Genomic DNA, 18,700 nt, shown 5'->3' with positions numbered 1-18,700 from the left:
GGTAGAGAATGAGAGGCAAGGACTGCCCTCTCCGGTTCAGCGTTGAGGGTGTGTTATTTTCTCAGCTGATTGGGCATGTGACTTCTCCTGACACAGCCAGAGACTGACTGACAGAGCTAGGCTTAACTCGGGACCATATGGAATTGTGTTTCAGTGTCAAATTAGCGAGCATATACAGTACATGTACATCATAGCATTCATGTATCTCACTTTCAGATGCATTGATGTGCATCTAGATATGATATAGGAGGTTGGCATGGAGCCATTGGCCATGCCCAGTGTGTGAAACTGAGCCTTGTGGAAGTTTATATTGCTTTTAGGATCAAGGAAACTGAAACTGAAATGATTTATTATGGGTACCGGTTATCACATGAACTGCATTAATAATGAAGATATCATTATGTAACTGAACTTAACATTTTGAAATAGGGGTTTCCCCCCCCCCCCCAAAAAAAAAACATTTTAATTCAAACATACGATTTGAGTTCTCATACATGTATATTCTATTACAGTATGTAAAATAATTTGTCAAAAGCCTTCTCCCAAATCCATCAAGTGCTTGCAAGAGGTGAGGACCAAAGATAGAAGAAGAAAAAAAAACAAGCTAGCCCCTTTCTTTGACATCAATGTTTTTCTACGGAATATTTTAGTAAGCCCACACGAAGACCCTCCAGTGTACTTGTACAGTTGTATGCACAATATAATGAAGGAATAGAAGTGCATGGATAAAATGCTTGGATACATGTAGGTTTGTAAAGAAACAGATCCATCTTAACTCAAAGGCTACTCGGATCCTTTAAGTGCACCTAATGAACAGTAGATGGATTACCGTTAGGTGGATTTATACAATGTATCATTAGGTAATTTGCACTAATATTCGAATCTGACCCTCCCCCCCCCACCCCCCCCCCCTTAATTTTTTTTATTTAGAGGGGATGTGAACATTCAGTACAGTAGTGTTTATTACATGGGTTTCAAAGGATTTGAGGGTATCAATTTCACATTTTGTCAAGAATTCTAAAACATTATCATCAATGTTACCCTCTTACAGCACAAATTGTGTTTTAAGTCAGAATTAAGAACATTATGAACATATAAAATTTCACTAAAATAGAAAATATAAACATCCGGTGTTGATTGAAACTTATAACTAACCCCAATGTATTGTGAAATTGAGATTACCAGATCATTAGAGGTAAATTGCATTTTCTGGAGTACAACAAAGTGGTCACCATGATCTGTCCATCAATCAAAATTTAAGTTATTCCTTAATATCCACATTCAGACAAACAAAAACTCATTGTATAGCTAAACCAAAACTCTACAGCTACAAGCAAACTCAAGATCAATTTTGGGTCATGTTGTACAGACAATTTTTTATAGTCATATAGAGGATTGAGTATCATTATGAAAGGAACTTTGACAGGGAGTCTGGGGCTTTCACCTGCATAATTGTGCAAACATTGTATCAAATAAAATAAAGGTCTGTAATAACTTTCTGTATTACTATTTACTTGGTGGGGTTAACATACATGTATAGCAAGCCCTCATGCTAATATGACTGGTAAACTGTATCCTTTTAGCTTGGAGTTATAATGCCCATTTCGATGACACTAATATATATATACACTGTATGGTGTAAACTGACCTACGATGTACATTTGCAATGTTGATTTAAACAATATTCTTAGCTTGCGTTCACACGACACCTTTTACTATCTTTCACTTAGAGATACATTTCTTCATATGAATAGATATTAATATTCTCTTGTGTGAATGACCTTCTAGGAAAGTTGTATTTGGCTGTGCACACAAGACAGGAAGCTATTGACACAAGAGATGAAAAGGCAGGAAATGGGGGGTAAATTAATAAGCAAGCTTGAATTACCACTGCGGAGTGAATAGGCAAAGATCTGAGGGCAAGGAAACCTTGAACCTGGTAATGGATCTCAAACGGCTTCATTTAAGTCCCCACCCAGTCTCCATAGACTACTTCTTTAAACTTGATCAGGGCTCTACACTGGCAGAGGCCCGATGCACATGAGCCCCAAAATTACTAATGTTCAGTGTCCTTTTAGCTCTCAGCCAACACAGAGATCTGACATCGACCCCTTTTTAATATTTCAAATCAAAATTCCACTCTGTCAGATATGTCTGAAGCTTTATCAGATTTGCAACAAAATATTGAACAAAATTGAATTTCTTTTGTCCAGAATGATAAATTTGAGAGAGAATGATATACAATGTACATGTAGTGAGCATCAAGAGTCGAGAGTTCCCAGGCTAATTCTATTTGGAGACGGGGATTATTTTCTCGGCATGAAGCAATTCTTCAATTTACAATGTCATAAACCCTAGGGTCTGTCGTATGAAATCTAAGCTCACTGGTACTACACGTAGCTCCATTGACCACATCGAAACTGTTTTCCAAGCAAAATTTGAGGATTGCAGTATTTCTTACATTCAAATTGTATTCATACTGTACATTTAGTAACAGTATTTTGGGTTCATAGGGCTTTAATTCATCAACAGTTTTCAACACTGTCTCTATTAAGCGCTTTACAGATGTGTAAGTTATTAATGTATTTTATAAGCATAACAAATTTCAAAGTCATATTTCATAAAGTTCGGGTATAGATCTGTTAAATATTACATGATTTTGCTTACCGGTAATTTAAAGCAAGTCTGTCAATGGTCCTCTAAAGGAATAGTAGAGTAAATATAAAGACGTAATCATATTCATGTACAATATGTAGACAACCCCTCAATTAGCCCATTGAATATGACAGCGTTCAATATTTTTCACGCCCATGATTTCCCATCCAACGGTGAGTTATAACTGAATAAACATTTACTTATCTACAATTGCATGCGAACCATATGGTACTTTCCCACAGCATACAGTATTCCATACATCAAATTGGCACCACGTAATGACAATACAAAGGCCAAAGGGGTTCTCACATCACTCACACTATGGGTATAAACAAGACTAGAACACTGCTTCTGATCCAACAATCAATCTTTGTGACAACTTAATTTTTACATTTTAATCCTGATTTGAGTGAAGTACTAAAAAAAAAGAAATTGAACCAATTCTTTTTTAATGCACGATATTTTACATTAAAAAATCTAGAGAAGCTTATCAGTATTTTGAAATATGGGTACATATAATTATGTACATGTACATGTACAAGTATAAAGTTAAATGGAAAAATGTGTGGATCATGTAAGGATCCCTTAACTTGCAACTTGTAAATGCCCCTATAGAATGATTTTATGGTTATCGTGATTGTTGATAAGTGAATACATGCAAGATATTTTTCACTAAAAAATCTAAAGAAACTATTTAGTGTTTGACATACATCTAACATAAATTTTGAAATATGGGTAAATATAATTATGTACATTTACAAGTATAAAGTTAGATGGAAAAATGTGTGGATCATACAAGGATCCCTTTACTTGCAGTGAAATGACCCTATAGAATGATTTTATGGTTATTGTGATTGTTGATATAAAGTGACTAGCCCTTTACTACTGGAGAGTATCAGGTCTTGATCCAATATTTACAAGAGACTGTTGACAGAAACCCACACCTGAACAGCATGATAATTGCCTCAACTATACCGCTCTCTAAAAACAACTGGAAACCCTGAACCTGTCTGCTTTCTACTAGCAAAACCCTAATGGGACATTCTGTCAGAACTCATTAGAATTCCACTCCTAGAAACAGACATTTGGGAGCCACTGTATATTGCACAGTGGACTAAAGACTAACCACCAACTAAGTTTGTTTACGATGTGAGGTATGCGATGAATGTGCAGCGTGGATGTGAGTTAACGCTCTCATTAGAAATGTACTCTGGTGTATATCTCACATGACCTGATGCGTGAACTTGACATTCAATGGGGTCACTGACCTTTATCCTATATAAGTGTACAGTATCAGTCAACCAACTCTTCATGTGAAGCCAATCTGAGAATAGACCTGTATACTATGTATTTGATTTTGTTAAACATTACTTCTACTAATTGATTCACCAGCTATATAGTGTGAGTCAAGAAAATGTTTACACTAATACCCTTTTCTAACTGCACTGATTTTCATCGGATGCATCCGGACGCATCCGATGAAACTGGCAGTTAGAAAGCAACAGAGGAGAAAAAGGCGATTAAATAGCCGATGAAAAAAAGAGAAATAGGCGATTAAATTCTCCTGCTCAAGAGCAGGAGAAATTCTCATTTTATCAGTGTGACACCGATGAAATGTGCAGTTAGAAAACGTTCGGGAGAAAAAGGCGATTAAAACAGCGATTAAAATGGTCAAAGGTCGCAGTATACGCGCGCTTTATCGTAACCAGCTGTGTTTGTTGACTTATGGTTGAACATGCTGCATGCTAGCTATAGATGGAGCGCGGGCTTAATAATTACGTAATAATAATTTTATTCTTCACTTCCGGCAAGGGCTCGCCACAGCGAGTGAATTTCACCGGCAGTTAGAAACCGACAGGGGGGAAACTGCGGTTTCACCTTTGTTTACATAAGGAAAATTCAATCGGTATTTTCATCGGTGTGACTCCGATAGAGTGCAGAGAAAAGGGTATTAGAAACTTGCTAATAATTTTAAAAATCATCTATGAACAGTAGATTATTATACATCAATATGAAAGAGTGTTTTATCCCAAAGACCCAAATCATTCAGTATCATGCTTGGATGAACAGGAGGCATTGTTTGTGAGAGTTCAGAAGTCGACTTGCGCCAAAGTTGATTATGTGATGTACATGTATTAAAATGAGAGAAAGAATGATAAAATCGGGGGAGGGGGGAGAAGTAAAAAAATTGGGGGAAAAAAAAATCTGGAAAAAATCAGGGAAAAAATAAATAAATTGGGTTATGATCAGGCCTGATAATACAACCTTTACTATAAAGAACATCAAATAGGCCTCAAGGCTACTTTTAAACATGGGGGGGGGGGGGTGGGGTACATGTATCATGATCCATATCAATTTACTATTGTTGGAAAGTACAATGTGAAATATTTCTCAGAAACTACTTTTGTTCTCTCCACGTGATCCGAGACCACATGATGTTTACAAAGTTGGCACCACACAACATTCTTATACTGTACATGCCAGAAGTTCTAAAATGGAGTTGCTTTTGTTTGAATTGTATGTTGATTTGTGCTTTATATATAAACACTTACATGTACATGACTTACAATATGATTTATGCAGACATATGTTTATACATGTAGGTCTTCCTGCTGATTAAAACTGAAAGCTAACTAACAACATGACTGAAATAACAATCATGAGAACATGGAAATATGGGAGTTTGACAGTTGCCCTATGCAGCCCTACATGCAGATGCCCTACAAATTATATTCAAGTTCAGCTGTATGCTATCATCTACATGTATATCAAGGCATCATATTGCTGCTTTGAGAAAAGAGCTGTTATCAGCTCTTGTTTGACATCACTTAAATTAAAACTCATTTAAACCATCTGGATAGCTGCCCATTGGAGCTGTACAGCGAAGTTCAAAGAAGGGCGATCTATGAGTGTGAGTTATGGGTTGTGACACGCATGACTGCCTGCAAAAGTGAAGATAATCAAGGGGGTCAAGAAACAGTTTCTTATTTTGGACACACCTACACTGTACATGTAGGCCTACATACATGCATGAGAGTAAAAACAAGGTTTAAAAAATCTAAAATCTGAAAGGATAGCGACCCTAGTACTAGTACTAATACTCTAGAAATGTAATACTACATGTACATGTATTCTTGTGATGTACAAAATGAAAATGTACACCATACTACACCTTTGAAAACATTGAAAAGGAATCACAAGACACACCCTCTATAACTGTACAGGTAAAGGCCTTAATTTTGCTTCACAATATAGGAAAATATTCATGCATACGATAAACTTACATGGAGGCTAATTAAATGTAGACCAGGGCAGATTTGCTTCAAAATATAGGAAAATGACGAAACCCTCATAAGTACAAGTTCACTGACATCATAAAAAAATTCCTAATACTTAAAATTATAAAAGAAACATACATGTATTTGTTGTAATTATCATGCCTTTCAAATGGGATGTTGGCGAACTTGTACTAATGAGGGTTTCGTAAAACGATGCCCTACTCACTGTCTTAATTCCTGAGGCTATGGATCAATTTCAATTGAAAAGTTCCTCTGATCATGACACAATCCTCACATACAGTACATTGATCGCCACACTCACACAGGATATAAAGTTAGATCGCTGCACTTGCACTTGGCAGATTTCCTGGCTTGCACAGGAACGGCAAACGGAGCAGTATCAAGACTTGAGAGGGTAGTATCCCCTTATTTCCCTTGCTTGGCTGAGGGCAGCCTAATTATAGACACCCATACAATACTGGTCACAATGCACAATGTCAGAGTTATTCACAGGCTATGTGTTCCGTGCACACCTCACCAATCTCCGACTCTATTGTGGAGAGCTGGAGCAATTCTTCATGCAGGGTCACTGAAAGGCCTAGCCTAAATAGAGTGGGTTATCCAAACATGCTCAGAAGAATAACAGAGCCAAGCTATAGCTCCCCATGTATATCCCAAGTTCACTCCTGGTCACCGCAGTAATTCATCATTACTGTGAGCATTCGCCGTCTCCATCCCGTCTCCATCCCATATCCAGCCCCCCCCCCCCTCGATGTACATCCCCTCACAACTTGGATTTGGAGGAAGGGGTCTGCCATTCACGCCTACTGGGATGTCACACGTATTGCTTCTTCCCGTGTTTTGAATACAAATGTTATATCTTGCAGATTCACAAATCTGTACTAAAACTCCATATGCTTGTGTACAGAGGATTTTTTTCCCCTTCTAATAATACATACCGGTACATGTACATACGTATATCTTTAGGCAAAATACAATAAAACAGACACACCTAATTCATATTCACTGCAAAACATGGAACATAAAACACATCTATGAGGAAGTAGCATTTAAAAACAATTGCTTCTCACACACATTAATGTCCTTTCATGTACATGTACGCTATTGCTAGCACACTGCAGACAACTGAAACAAATGGTACACGTCCCTGGTTGTACATACATACTGTACAACATGTAGCCTTCTACTTAGTGATGTGTACCCAGTTATGCTGTTTGAAATTGACCAACTTCTCTGCTTATTAGGTTTATAATCTAATAAGATAATTTCATTTTCTGGCTCAATGAAGGATTAAATTTTGAAAATCCCCAAGGCTATATTTAATGGACTTTTCACTAATCACTTTCAGTTTTCAAAAGTTCATCTCAAGTTCAAATTCCAATCGCAAAGAAACCTGCTACTTCATAATAATGAAGACTTATCAAGATATAAAAAAAAGGACAATTCAATAAATAGGGGTGGGTAACCTTTTTTTCATAATATAAAATTGTATTTCTGAAAGTAATTACTTTTGGAACTTGGGAATAATATTAGCGATACTTTCTAAGTTTCATCTACAAATTAATCCTTTTGTTATCAAGATACTTGATATACATTATACATGTTTAATTGTTTATGTACTACTACAAAAATGGCAAACCATTACCTGGTACAGCTTTCAGCTTTCTGTGGTAGTATCCTACATGTACATTATAATACATTATTAAAGTCAATGCAATACTGATTAGGCATTGTTTTCTATATACATGTATAGAGGAAGCAAGTACCGGTAGCTACAAGTAGTACAGTGGGCCTTTAATCAATGACTTGTTACTGCTCTATTGCATGAAGTATATTTGTTTTTGCACTAAATTGTGGTGTTTGTTTTTCTCTTATCTGTATTTCTTGTGGTGTTCAGTCAACTCTGTCAAGTGTATATAATGTGAGAAGGATATGTGTACATTGTAGTCATGCAGCAGGTGTGTTGAGTGGTAGCATTTTATTCATCTTCTATAACAGATGCAATGCACACATACTGTACTGTACAATGTACATGAACTGCACATACACAGTACAATACAGGCCTACATGTTGCCTGCATTGAACATTTATAGGAGTATGAAATAGGGCATTTGTGAGCAAGTATCCTATTGGCTGGAAGGTTGTCGTGTGACAATCAAAAATTTGTTATAAGTGCATTTATAAGCATACACCCTGTGAGTTGTTTTATTGCACAGTAAATGGGTACATTTGCCCATGGGCGCGTGTCTCTTCCCTGCACGTAACCATCGTTTGCACTGAGTAGCTAAACATGTACATTTGTATGAGCATCTGATGCGAAGGCAACCCAAATATAATCGAGAGGACCTGACCCCAAAGGATTGCAAATACCCTCAATCTGATATAAAAACTATTGCATGCATTTGGTTGTTCAAGATAACAAATATTCACCTCTATAAATAAAGAATTTCTCTCATGCATTATATTTCACCCTCGGCCTGTGCGTTTGTGAAATATGAAATCAATCTGGTAATTCTGAATTTTGTCAGTTTACAGATTGTAGTACATGTAGTTGATATATTTTCTTATAATGAATGCTGGTGCAGGCAAATTTGTCTAATATGCTACATACAGTCCACTGCACATTAAATAATGTACATGTGCCAACCCTGCAATAATTTCCCTTGACTTGTAATACTATCTTGGCCGACCATCCTGATCCACTTTTGTTAGATCCATTAAAATGCTTAGCTATAAAAGTTAGACGTTGTGCAAATATGATGCTCATGTGAGTGCAAGCTAGAGGTCTTTCTTCTGCATATCCAATATGTATATTCATAACATACATTTCCTCCTTTGTATCTTACATGTACATAAATGTACATGTATAATTTGCAGCCTATTTTTCTTCTAAATACTTAGTAAAGAAGAATTAAAATCTACATGGAATAGGCCATTTTCATAATATAATCAAATTTAATACATAAATCTTAGTTTTGTGCCTTGTTACAAATTATTTCATTTACCGGTACCTGTTACGAATAATAATATTTCAATGGTCAGAATGCTAATTGCATGCATTATGTGTTGTTATGTAGGGCAAGACATAATGTTTGTCCTACCTAGCAACAACTAATGTGTGCAACAGGTGAATGAAATAACGATCGAGTCACTTAAAGGCATCGTTTAACATTGTTAATTCTGAGATGCATGGCCCTACGTGTTATCAGTGTCTGTGATATGGTGTAATATTGAAGCCCTACAAATATCGCGCTTCAAAATGATCAAGAAGTGACTCAAAAAAGTAAAGATCTTTGAGTGACCGGTTTTACCATACTCGTTTTCCCCAATAGACTGTAGTGTTATGAAAACTGTTTGTCAAACGCAAAATTTGGTTTCGATTGCCAATCATAGATATCTTGATAATCAGACAGGCGATAGGCTTATAAAAGTCATGGGGTTTCTGACTGACCTAAAGGTTTATAATTATCATTGCAGCATGAGCTAAATCCAGGATTTTGTTTCAGAATCTGAGACAAAGTTACCGGATACCTTTAACAAAGACTTACCGGTATGCATTGAATTTTATTACATTATGAAAACGGCATATTACTCCAATAACTTTCCATACACACACACACAATATATCCTTTTTAATAAGATGTGTACAGGTACTGGTAAGGCCTACAAATGTACAATACATGTTGGTAGATGATATTGCAGGCCCACGTGCATAGAACAGCCACAGAAATCTCGCTCACAAATCTCCAGAGTATATGCCGCCCACAGGACAGTAGGCTGCATATAAAACATCTCATTTACTACTGTTACAGTACACATGCAGCTCACTCCCTGGCCCTGTGCGATGCTGATGATTCACCTCACGTACTCGTGTTCGCTGGATATAATGATCAAGGGTGACTCACATGTTACTGTCTTCTCTCCTCATGAGAAATGACTTGTATTACGTTATTAAGGCTCTATCTATTAATAATGAAATGAAGTGATTCATTGATGCAATTTTGCTTCCACAGGCATGAAAGTCAAGTAATCATATTACTGAATATTAAGCTAGGTGTAAAGGCTACATGACGTATTACCATGCTTTTATTCATATTAAACTATATATCAAAATATGTATTTTGTTTATTTGTTATTTTCTTACATGTATTTGTTTGTTTTGATGTAGATTATTTGATTATTTTTTTGGTAATTGTCCTTCCTTTTTCTTTTTTCTTTTTTGTTGTTGTTGTTGTTGTCATCTTGTTACGACTATGAAGCCTCTCTTGCACCATGCTCTGAAATACATGTACAATGTACATGCATGCTGCAGCCACACATGACCCAGGCTTAGTTTCATTAAAGATAGAGTCAAGAGTGAGGTTTAAAATTGGGTTTTAGGTTACGCTATTGGTTAGGGTTGGGGTAAGTATATTGCTTTGTACATGCTAGGTTGAAGTTATGAATTGTCGCCATTTATTGTACAACTGCAGTACGAGATTAACCTGTAGCAACGGAGTTTTATAATACAGTTAACTAAATTATTTGTACCCTTACCGAGTTTTGTAAAATCCTGCAAATCTAGATAGTTACCCAACCGGATGAAATTGCTTTGAATTTAAGACAGCCCTTCTAAAAAATGGTCCCCTCTCTTCCCTTGAGTCCACACCTTCTCTCTTTCTCTCTCTCTTTTCACTGTTCTCTTCTTAGCCTTTTCCTTCTCCCTGTTTTTCTGTAGTTTAGTGTGTAATGTTTTATGTCATTTTCTTAGTTCCAATGATTCTGTATACTTGTACCTGTGCTTTTAGGGGCATCCAAACCATTTATTTTGTTTTCTTATTTTATATTACAATACATACTTTATAAATTTGATTTTAAATGGTAAAATAAAGTGAACTGAACTGAACCACCACCAGTTAAAATTCAATTAATGAGGAGTATTTTAGAGGATCACGTTTGGACCAAGTAATGTACATTGTAGGCATATGTACATGTACATGTACATACATGTACAGTACAAGTACATTGGTTGTCTACTTGTCTATGAGTGGGCCATCATTGTGTGACCTACTTCTAACATTCCAAAGAATGATATCACAGAAAAAAGCATCAAAAGTTCAGTTTACATCAGAGTGACTATTTTGCAGAGTCACTATATTGATGAGCTCTGGTCAGGGTTATTTTACAAAGGAGGGATTGACCTCTCTTCAATGGACTGTAAGGTATACTGATTTTATTGGTAAGCTTTTTCATCTAATTAGGACTAAGTTCATTATCACCTTCAATGAGCTCTAAATGGATTACAATAGACTGGGCTATTGGATTACAACCTAATACCAGCTGTCACTCTATAAATTAGGATGTACAACCTGTACATATAACTGTATTAAAAGCATGCTTGTTAGACAACATGTACATTTGTACATAGTATCATCCAAAATGTTTCAAAGTTTATATGTATTGTATGCATTTTAATGCACATGTACTGTAGGGCAAAAAATCCATTAAAATATTTCAATATGTACAGTACATGTGTATTAAATGTTGGTACATGTGTAGGTTGTATACATCTGTGTATCTTGTTCAATAAATGGCACAAATCATGAGTACCTGATGATAGACTGAGACCTACACATGTACAGTACAATTTAATACTTACTTCAGTACAATAGCTGTAATAGCGATTAGTGTAAAAAGGGGCACACTTGGAGTGTCACTAAATTCAGTGAACTCCCTGCGTGCACCTTCATGTACATTGTACATTTACACTATAAAAATTAAACGCTATTTGTTGTAAAATAAGTATCAAATTGGAGACACAAAATCAGACATTTTACGTACATGTACATGTGTACATGTACACTATATACATACATGTACATGTACATGTATTTGCGTTTCAGGGAGAATCAAACCACAAACTTGTCACAGGTCAGTATTTTCATCATGTAAATCACATTTTAGTTCATTATCATCAGGAACAGGATGTTGAACTAGAAGGTAAGGAACAGGTCTATCACTCCAGTAACAAATTTCCACATTTTTGTTTTTTTATGATTAAATTCTTGACTGATTTCTCAAAGTGCTGTGCATGAGAAGAAAGTACAGGCTCAATACTACTCAATACGCCAAAGACGCCCTGTTTTTTCATTTCTTTTTTTACCCTAAAAGGGCGGAAGGGAAGGGGGCAGAATCCACCAGGCCCCCTAACTTTTCTTATTAAACCAAATTTATATGATTTTGACCAAAGGGTACCATGGGGAATTGTCACTTTGCTGATTATATGTGAATAGTTAATCAGTAATCATTCAAAAGACAATTGAGACATACATGTACGTATGAAATTCTTTACAAGATACTCAATGGTTATGCCAAGTTTAATAATTTTTGTCATTCCAATTCTGTGGCCGAGATTCCAAGGCTGAGAGAGAACCAAAATAACCCAGCCTTTTGGGGGTTAAACTGTAACTATTCCCCTTAGATCAGATGTATGAAAAAAGTCTCATTTTCTTCAGTGTGTACATGTTATCTACAGTCAGTAAGTGTCATTACCGGGTAATATAAAATTTAAGAGTAGATTGACAGAACATTTGCATCAATGCCTTCGTCTTGTAATCACTCGATTTGTGCCAAGCAGGGGCGGTGATCCTGGGGGAGGGGGTGGGACAGGAGTGGACACGTTCCCCCCCCCCCCCCCCCCCTCTGCTCAATTTTTTTAGGGGGGGGGGGTCATTACCCCTTGAAAATTTGAAAAAGTGCAATATTAAAAAAGTATAGGAAATACCGACTAAAGACTGCAACACACTTGTCATGCTCTGGAGGGCCCAAGAGTGCACTCGTTCACTATGCTACATCGTCCCTCGCAATTACGCCACCCGGTCATGAAAAGAAATCACCGCCCCTGGTGCCTAGCCCAATGTCCAAGCAGCTTATACCGGTAGCCAAAAAACAGGGCTACTTTTCCCACCGATATATACATGTACCTGCATTTGTACCAGAACTTTGGACCGTCTAAGCTCTTTAATTTTAAAGTAAGTGTATCTACATGCATGTACATGTAAGTGTAAAGACGTAAAGACGTACATCATGTATAAACAATATCACAAACTTATATCAATGACCAGTAGGAATGCTGGTCCGAGAATAAGGATTGTCTGCATATAAACGAGGATATCCTCGGAAATGCGGACAAATCACGCCCTAAAAAATAAGGATCGTCCGCATTTTCAAGGATGTTTATTTTCTTTGGCGCTCTGCGGGTGTAGGGTTCCAGATCTGCGTGCTGGCAATGTGAAAAATGAATTCTACGTAATAAAATACCCCCAGTTCACTTAGTTTTGGAGGTTGTCTGTTTTCCCAAGGATTTATCATAGAGTAAAGGAGCCGGTAATCGGCCAGCTCCAGTTTTCGGCCAATTGGTTGGATGCAAGGTAAAATCCCTCTAAAATACATCGCATAATAGCATAACACATATCCCACACATACCATACCATGCCAGTGTCACTGAAGAACCACATTTGCAATGAAAAATATATCCTAAAATATCACATTTTAGCGATGCAATCGGCGGTCCCGCTACCCGAATCTGAAAAATTGAGTATCTTACGCGTGTCTGTAAGAAATATGGGTACCATAAAATGAGCTTTATTTCAAGTATTTTTCAGATTTAGAGCCCGATTTTGTGCTAGTCGCAAGCTCAAAAGTATCTCATCGCATGTATTAAATCAATGCAGCCGCACACCGCAACGCACACACGATATCTCCGTCTAATTCAGATTCCAATGTCCGATCACCACAGTACTAGTTTTTGGCCTGGCGAGCTCCGGCGTGGGATATCTGCTCCGCCCGCTAGTGCTATAGATCAGCGCGGAAACGCATGGCGCGTGCGCGCGCTTCCTATTGACTTTGTACATGCGGCCGAAAACTGGTACGCTATGCCGAAAACTGACTCCGAAACAGTGAAAATTGAAATGAATATTGTCATGGCAATTCGTGATTTTTTCCTGGGATTCTTGTTTTGTTTAAATAATAATAATATTTGCTTCATGATTTGAACAAAAAATGATAATAAATAGGAAGTAAAGGGTCCAAAAAATAGGATTTTGTCTTAAGTGGCCGAAAACCGGCTCCTTTACTCTAGTCATAGACTGTAAGTACCGGTAGGTACATGAAATTCACGGTGCAAAGTAAGAGTGAAATGCATCAATGAGCATCATCGCTGATCGCCATCGCACAGATCAGAAATAAGAATCATCAGACGATCCTTATTTTTAATTTTTTAGGACGTGTCTACGTCTGTCGCGTTTATGCAGACGATCCTTATTCTCGGACCAGCGCCCCCTACATTTGATTAGGGAGGCCAATGCCCGGGCGTAAGGCTTCTACGCCTACGATTTGTGCGCTCGTCGTCCAAGTCAGAAAATTATCACAAGAAAAAAAAAGGGGAAAAAAAAAAAAAAATATCTATGGAATAAAATGTATAACAAATACACAATTACACACTCCACAACATACATGTACCTATAATCACGGATCTGTAACGGTCTTTCACCATTTGTTGACGATCTTGCAGATTTTGACGTATTTCCATCCAATAATTGTTGTAGCAGACGAACTTAGCGCGCACACAACAGCAACGAGAGGGCGCAGAGGTTAGCTCACTAAAATCCTTCTCAATGACTGAAGGTAGAGCCTAAAAATATGGAACCAATTTAATATCAAAGAACTTTTGATAGAGATTAACATATCAGATGTGCACAAATGTCACTTTTAACAACTAGAAAATATAACGAAAAAAGATTATATCTTTTTAATTGCAGATTTTTACAAACTGCACATTCGAAGGTAGATAGAGTACGATGTTTTTGTCAATCTTGCGTTGGTTCGAGCCCCATAGCTAGAGCCATCTCAAATTGAGAAGGAAAATTGTGAACAGAGACCTCATTGTTTCAGCCCCAAATAGAAGTCTTGCGACATCATAATATGAATATTTATGAGCTCCGGTCTCATCGCGCGCAAAACAAATTTGACGTAGTCTCACACATAGTACCTTTTTCTCAGCACTAGACACCAGTGTCGTGCAGTAATGTATGAGAAGTGTAAAAAAAGACATTTCAGTAAAAAAAAAAAAAAGTCTACGTGAGCAGTCTATACTCCAATTGAGAAGTGTAATGAATGCCATGATTTGAGCGTGTGTGTTTTAGTGTATGATATCATCATATGGTTAGTGAGAGAGAGAGAGAGAGAGGGAGAGAAATATCTCCGTAAGTAGTACACATCTATCAATGCGTGCAGTCATGTTTGATTCCGTATTGTGATCGCTGCATGCAAGTGCAAGTTGGATTTATCGATCGATGATAATGCAGTGTCAGATCTTTACTCATGAGGAAATAGTAATTGGAATACATCGCAAAACTAAGGTAGGCCTATTTATTTATTTCAATTACTTTCTTAATTTACAATGAGTGGCTTTCGAGCTTTGACCCTCCATGCCATGGCTAGCATGGCTCGATCGCGGCTTGCATGCAATTACCGTACCTGGCCTGCAGTACTGTGTCGGTGTGTGCGACTAATTCAAGGCTAGCCGGTGATGATGAATGTACTTTCGCGCGAAGTTTTGAACTTGTTGTCCGGGCAATGACCATGATGACACGCCCATATTCCCTCGGGCCTGTCTAATTCTCAACGTAATTGAAGTTGATTGTTTCAAGGCTCTTATTACGTACGGCCAGGCGTAGAAGGAACCTCATAGGAACTAGCTGGAAATCTCCTATTTTATGGAACTTCTGGAGTCGGCAGATGGGTGAGTTTTCTTAGTGAAAAAAAATGCTTTCTTTTAATGTTTGTTTTATTATAAAATAGGGTGTCTGAACGATTTTTCAATTTTCAATTTGGGATCGTTTTTCACCATTTTTGTTTGATATTTGAATAGAACATGTTATCAGAATAATACATTTCAAATTTCAAGTCTCACCGATGTTTCTATCAAAAGTTACAGCCCCTCCAAAACGCTGGTATATTCATATCATTTTGGTCAAAATCGACGAAAAAGACGTCCACGCAGAGTGATGTTGTTTTGCTAAATTTAGCCAAACAGCTGTATCGCGCGATATGCAAGCGTATGCATATCGTACGCATGCTGCTAAGCCAATCCGCGACTTGCAGCTTGAGCTACGCTGTCTCCGCGACATGTGCCATTGACTAGTATGGTTGGCGTTCGTCGCACAATAAACCCGGAAGTGAATGCACGTTATAGTCAATGGCAATATCGCGGAGATGTCTCCGCGATATTGCCATTGACTATAACGTGTATTCACTTCCGGGTTTATCGAGGGAATTGCCAACCATAATTTCAGTCACTATAATGTGTAATTGAATTTGGGGTTTCGTTCGTGCGCGGAGATGTTACGCGATGTAACCATGGTTTGGACTGAGCGGAGCGCACGCCTCCTAATTAGCTGATCCACCAAATAGCGAGAAGGGTATTTTTAAACTGTTAATGTTATCAGTTGTGATCCCTGGGGGCTAGCGAAAATATAATCACATAGAATTGTTCCTTAGGACTGGGACTACTTATCGATCGGGGCGTCATATCTCAAAAGTGACAAACCTCAGAGTTAGCCAGGACACAATGTTTAAATTGCTGTTTTGACCAAGATATTTTTTAAATTTCGGGGGCTACGCCCCTTTGGAAATATTGGAATTCACCTGCTCTTTCATATGACACCTCATTCATTGATTATCACCTTCAGGATCACAACAGATAAAGGTTTGAATCTCGATTTGAAGAAAAAAAAATTGACTTTATTTGCATGGTCGCGCAATGCACGTAGGCTGCATAGGGATGCGTGTTATCTCTAGACTATGGGAAGAATTTTAGCACACAACATTGGGTGCGCGATCAGACTATTAGTAGGTCTAATTAAAAAGTTAGATTTGGGCATTGGCCTCCCTAATTTGATGACTACGGAAATAATTGGACATTGTTTCAGACCTAATTCAGCTTTCATCTGTTCATGGAAGTCACATCTGGACCGCAAAGTAAAAAGTTTGAGAACCCCTGATCTACACCATACTCTTCAATTACAAGGCGCCAGGCCAAGCTCGCCAAACTCCGGGTCCACCGACATCGATCGTCACCGGCTCATCAGCAGTGTTTAGCCGCCTGCTTAGGCCATTTCTCACCCATTCTCCTCCGTGCACCGCGGCATACGCCTACACCTCGGCCTCACACACAGTCACACAACTGCTTCACATTACTTTACAGATGCAGATACATTTGGCAAGATTGAATCAAATATTTTTAGTATATTACCTCACGATTTAGAGATGACAGCGGAAAGAACGTATTCCTCCAAACGTAGGCTTACTCTCTGTCTAAAAACAAGAATTGCTAGTGGTATAAATGAAGCTCGTCATCCACCTAAAAGTTTAGGCGATGCGCGGTGTCCGTATGGCGATGTGTTTTTAAATTTATACACATAACCGGAAGTGCTTTTTCATTTACGTTTATAATGTGTAGAAATAAAATTCGAATGTTTAAAGTGCAAACCCCAAACTGGTGCTAGACAATATTATTTGTGAAAGAAAAAAATTGTGAATGGCCACAAATAAAAAGACCATATGAGTCTGGACTTCCCTCTTGGGGGAGTTGATCAGTAGAGGCCATGTCCCGCCCCCCCCCCCCAAAAAAAGGCCACTTATGCTATTGTTATACATGAGGGCAACATGGTAATTCAGTAGTCTATGAGGCCCTATCCACTGATATTGTGTATAAGTCTCCTCATCATTTACAACAGCTTCTCACTCTGAACATATTTGTATTGTTTATGTGGTGTAAAGCTACAGTGGCACAGGCATGCACCCCCCCCCCCCCCCCCCCCATCAAAATGTGAACAGCTCGTTTTCAAATTTGCTTCATTTCTCTTTTCCTAATTGTCTCCCACTTGCCTGCAAATCTGTTTATTTTGATAAGAAATATTTCCCGTCCGGAGAGAACGGCGAAACAGTTATACTGCCATGATACTACCCAGGCCTGATACTACCCACAGTACCCCAATTAAAATTAAGTTTTTTTGTATACTGTCTTATTTGCTTTTTTCATTCCTATATGATTGTAAGGAGAATCGATGCGTTTTACTACTGTAAGCTACTGGCTTTTAAAGGTAAAGACCAGTATTGGAAACGCCCCAATTTCAAAAAATGAAATGGAAGCTCTCATTACCAATCATGACTTGTGAAAGAATATGTTTTGACTAATACATGATGATAAAAAATTTGCCAGGAAACCGCCTACTAATTCATATATTTGGTAAATTTGTTTCTCTCATGGTCTGTGAGAGATATAGGGTAGTCCCATATACATCTTTCTGTGTATAGTGCTTGTAACTTTACGAAGAATGGGCCAAATTTCCTTTTGATGATTCCAGAACCTTGCAGATGCTAGATGCTAGATGATCAACCTTTTCTGATCGATTCCACAACGTTTCTTTCACAATGCAATCGCATGACCATAACTGGTCTTTACCTTTAATGCGATCTCCCAGGCACAATGTATTACATAATAGTGTATCTTTATATTTCATGAGAAAATGACTGAAACAAAATACGACTTCTAAATGCAGCTTTAACTCAGGACATTTCCCTTTTTATAGGCATATATATATATATATATATATATATATATATATATATATATATATAAATAATGGTTAGGGGGGGGGGGGTAAATCGATTTTCGGGGGAGGCAATATCAAAGTTCACAGGCA

At 37.7% G+C, this 18,700-nt stretch overlaps 1 protein-coding gene across 7 annotated transcripts in view; it reads right to left on the bottom strand.

Moving 5' to 3' along the window:
• Window positions 1–17,392, bottom strand: part of LOC594474 (CAP-Gly domain-containing linker protein 1) — an 84,502-nt gene extending 67,110 nt beyond the window's left edge. For 6 of the 7 annotated variants that reach the window (XM_030991666.1, XM_030991672.1, XM_030991669.1 and 3 more), the window contains exon 1: window positions 17,248–17,392. The gene's annotated coding sequence lies outside the window, so the exon portion shown is untranslated. Of the gene's footprint in view, window positions 1–6,159; window positions 6,180–17,247 lie in introns of those variants that run through there. The other variant, XM_030991667.1, reaches the window with a different exon arrangement.
• Window positions 17,393–18,700: the final 1,308 nt, after the last annotated feature.

Source organism: Strongylocentrotus purpuratus, unplaced genomic scaffold, assembly GCF_000002235.5.
Source record: "Strongylocentrotus purpuratus isolate Spur 01 unplaced genomic scaffold, Spur_5.0 spur5_scaffold_2, whole genome shotgun sequence".
In the NCBI taxonomy this organism is placed as follows: domain Eukaryota; kingdom Metazoa; phylum Echinodermata; class Echinoidea; order Camarodonta; family Strongylocentrotidae; genus Strongylocentrotus; species Strongylocentrotus purpuratus.
This window is presented reverse-complemented; position numbering and strand designations above follow the sequence as displayed.